Genomic DNA, 4,549 nt, shown 5'->3' on the forward strand with positions numbered 1-4,549 from the left:
CTTTGTGTATGGTGTGAGAGAGTGGTCAAGTTTCATTCTTTTGCATGTAGCTGTCCAATTTTCCCAGCACCATTTATTGAAGAGACTGTCTTTTTTCCACTGGATGTTTTTTCCTGCTTTATCAAAGATTACTTGCCCAAAGAGCTGAGGGTCCATACAAATGGCTAACAGTACCATGAAAAAATGTTCAAAATCATTAGCTATCAGGGAAATTCAAATCAAAACCACACTGAGATACCACCTTACACCAGTTAGAATGGCAAAATTTGATAAGGCAAGAAACAACAATTGTTGGAGAGGATGTGGAGAAAGGGGATCCCTTCTACATTGTTGGTGGGAATGCAAGTTGGTACAGACACTTTGGAAAACAGTGTGGAGGTCACTTAAAAAGTTAAAAATTGAGCTACCGTATGATCCAGCCATTGCACTACTGGGTATTTACCCCAAAGATACAGACGTAGTGAAGAGAAGGGCCAAATGCACCCCAATGTTCATAGCAGCATTGTCCACAATAGCTAAATCGTGGAAGGAGCCAAGATGCCCTTCAACAGATGACTGGATTAAGAAGATGTGGTCCATATATACAATGGAATATTACTCAGCTTTCAAAAAGAACGATTTCTCAACATTTGCTGCAACGTGGACAGCACTGGAGGAGATAATGCTAAGTGAAATAAGTCAAGCAGAGAAAGACAATTATCATATGGTTTCTCTCATCCATGGAACATAAGAACTAGGAAGATTGATAGGAGAAGAAAGGGATAAAGAAAGGGGGGTAATCAGAAGGGGGAATGAAGCATGAGAGACTATGGACTCTGAGAAACAAACTGAGGGCTTCAGAGGGGAGGGGGTGGGGGAATGGGATAGGCTGGTGATGGGTAGTAAGGAGGGCACATATTACATGGTTCACTGGGTGTTATACGCAACTAATGTATCATGGAACTTTACATAAAAAACCAGGGATATACTGTATGGTGACTAACAAAATATAATAAGAAATATTATTATAATAAAAAAAGAAGCTTAGGATACACAAATACATGAAATGTGAGGACATCTGCAACCTAAGGAGAAAGGCCTCAGAATGAAACCAACCCTACCCGAACCTTAATTTTAGACTTCTAGCTTCCAGAAATGTAAGGAAATAATTTTCTATTATTTAAGGCACCAAGTCTGTGTTATGTTGTTTTAGCAGCCCTAGAAAACTAATACAACCACAAAGGTTACTTGATTTGTAAAAGGAACCCATGAGTGACAACATATGTGAAAATATCTACTATAGTGCTTAGTTCATCAGAAATGCTCCATAAATACCTATTGAATATGCCAACAAACAGAAGGGGAGCTGACTCTTATTCCTGATAGTGTTGCTAACCAGTCTTAGGAATTTCATTTGCCTGGACCTCAGAATTTTTACCTATAGAAAGAATAGTTCTAGAGTAAATGAATTTTACTTTTCCATAGAATTGAAGAATTTAATTGTTGGAAAATCCTGATTTCCTAAATGTTTTGCCAGCACAGATGAAACTTGAAATCTGATCTTCACATTCCCAGAGCAATGTTTTTCTTTCTTGCCATAAGTTTTCTGCGACCATGAAATTTACCTTTGATACTTAGATATCTGTTAGGGACATTTCTGTTTGTTTATTTTATGTTAAAATTTTTCAGTGCCAGAAATTTGCCATTATGTTCATTGTGGAAATGTGATTTCAATAACTATGTTGAGGAAATGTTTGTTGACTGTGCTGCATTAAAGATTGCTTAAAGAGGGCTAATTTAAATTAAAACATATAAAAGAGCAAGCTACAAGCTAGTCTGTTTTCTGATTAAGCAATTTATCTTTTGTAATTGCATAGTCAAAAGAAAGTAAAGGATGGGGGAGCCACTGTTTTGGCCTACTTCTGGCTTGGTCAGAAGTGCTGTTTATATTTTGAATTTGTTTTCTTGGTGATAAGGCCTCAAGGTCTAACCTGTGTTCTCCAAAAAGATAAATTTACCTAAGGAAGGTAATATTTACTTCAATTCTTCAATTTCATCCCATAAAATAATTTAGAGCTATACAGTAATATCAAAGTTTTTATTTCACACTATTTAGACAAAAATAGTTGTTAACCTCTGTTTTTGAAACTAATAAAATGTTAACACTACACATGAAACACTGAAATCTACCAACTTGATTTGAAACTGGAAATATGGAATAATCTTATGTGTATTATATAATCTTATGTGTATTATATATTCCACTCTGCAAGACTTCATTCTTTTTGATGGCTGAGTAATAGTCCTCTGTGTGTGTGTGTGTGTGTGTGTGTGTGTGTGTGTGTGTGTGTAATGTATATACATAACGCATCTACTTTATAGATTCATCTCTCAATGGATGTCTTTGCTCTTTCTGTATTTTGGCAATTGTGCACATTACTGCCATAAACATTGGGGTACATGTGCCCCTTCAAATCACTATTTTTGTATCCTTTGGATAAATACCTAGTAGTGCAATTTTGCTGGGTCATAGGGTAGTTTTATTTTTAACTTCTTGAGGAACCTCTGTGCTGTTTTCCAGAGTGCCTGCTCCTGTTTGCATTCCCACCAATAGTGTAAGAGTGATCCCCTTTTTCCACATCCTCACCAACATCTGTTGTCTCCTGAGTTGTTCATTTTTGTCATTCGGACAGGTGTGAGGTTGTATCTCATTGTGGTTTTGGTTTTGATTTGTATTTCCCTGGTGATGAGTGATGTTGAGCATCTTTTCATGTGTCTGTTAGATATTTGTATGTCTTCCTTGGAGAAATATCTGTTCATGTCTTCTGTGCATTTCTTGACTGGATTTTTTTGTTTTTCAGGTATTGAATTTGATAAGTTTTTTCTAAATTTTGGATACTAGCCCTTTATCTAATATGTCATTTGTGAATATCTTCTTCCATTCCATAGGTTGCCTTTTAGTTTTGATGATTTTTTCCTTGATGTGCAAAAGCTTTTTATCCTGATGAAGTCCCAATAGTTCATTTTTGCTTTTGTTTCCTTTGCCTGTAGAGATGTATCTAGAAAGAAGTTGCTGTGGCCAAGATCAAAAAGGCTGCTGCCTGTGTTCTCCTCTAGGATTTTGATGTATTCCTGTCTCACATTTAGGTCTTTTACCCATTTTGAATTTATTTTTGTTAACTGTTTAAGAAAGTGGTTTAGATTCATTCTTCTGCTATATGGCTATCCAATTTTCCCAACACCATTTGCTGAAGACACTGTATTTTTTCCTTTGGATATTCTTTCCCACTTTGTTGAAGATTAGTTGACCATAGAGTTGAAAGTCAATTTCTGGGTTCCTTATTCTGTTCCATTGACCTATGTGTCTGTTTTTGTGCCAGTACCATACTGTTTTGATGCTTATAGCTTTGCAATACAGCTTGAAGTCTGTATTGTGGTGCCTCCAGCTTTGGTTTTCTTTTTGACATTCCTCTCACTATTCAGGGTCTCTTCTGGTTCCATACGAGTTTTAGGATTATTTTTTCCAGCTCTGTGAAAAATGCTGTTGGTATTTTGGTAAGGATTGCAATGAATGTGTAGATTGTTTTGGGTAACATAGTCATTTTAACAATATTTGTTCTTCCAATTCATGAGTATGGAATGTTTTTCCATTTCTGTGTATTTTCCTCAATTTCTTTCTTAAGTGTTCTATAGTTTTCAGAGTACAGATCATTTACCTCTTTGGTTGGGTTTACTCCTAAGTATCTTATGAGTTTTGGTGCAATTATAAAGGGGATTGATTCCTTGATTTCTCTTTCTGCTGCTTCATTGTTAATATATAGAGGTGCCAGAGACTTCTGTGTATTGATTTTATATCCTGCAACTTTCCTGAATTTGTGTATCAGAACTAGCAATTTTTTGGTAGCGTCTTTTGGGTTTTCTACATAGAGTTTCATGTTGTCTCTGAAGAGTGAAAGTTTGACTTCTTCTTTGCCGATTTGGATGGCTTTTATTTCTTTTTGTTGTCTGACTGCTAAGGCTAGGACTTCTAGTACTATGTTGAACAACAGTGGTGAGAGTAGATATCCTGTCTTATTCTTGACCTTAGGGGAAAAGCTCTAGTTTTCCCCTGTTGAGGATGGCTTTTTGTAGATAGCTTTTATGACATTGAGGTATGTTCCCTCTATCCCTACATGGTAGAGGGTTTTTATCAAGAAATGATGCCATATTTTGTCAAATGCTTTTTCTGCATCTATTGAGAGGATCAAATGGTTCTTATCCTTTCTTTTATTGTTGTAGTGTATCACGCTGATTGATTTTCATATGTTGAATCACCCCTGCACTCAGGACTAAATCCCTCTTGATTGTGGTGATTAATCCTTTTACCGTACTATTGGATCCTATTAGCTAGTATCTTGGTAAGAATTTTTGCATCTGTATTCATCAGGGATATTGGCCTATAATTTTCCTTTTTAAAGGGGTCTATGTTTCTTATTTTTTTTATTTTTTATCTTTTATTTTATATGTATATATTTCTTTTTTCCTCTTGTTTGGTATCAGGCTCACAATTTTTTAAATTTCTTAGGCTGAC

Source organism: Ursus maritimus, assembly GCF_017311325.1.
Source record: "Ursus maritimus isolate PB19 chromosome X unlocalized genomic scaffold, ASM1731132v1 scaffold_X1, whole genome shotgun sequence".
Taxonomy (NCBI): Eukaryota; Metazoa; Chordata; class Mammalia; order Carnivora; family Ursidae; genus Ursus; species Ursus maritimus.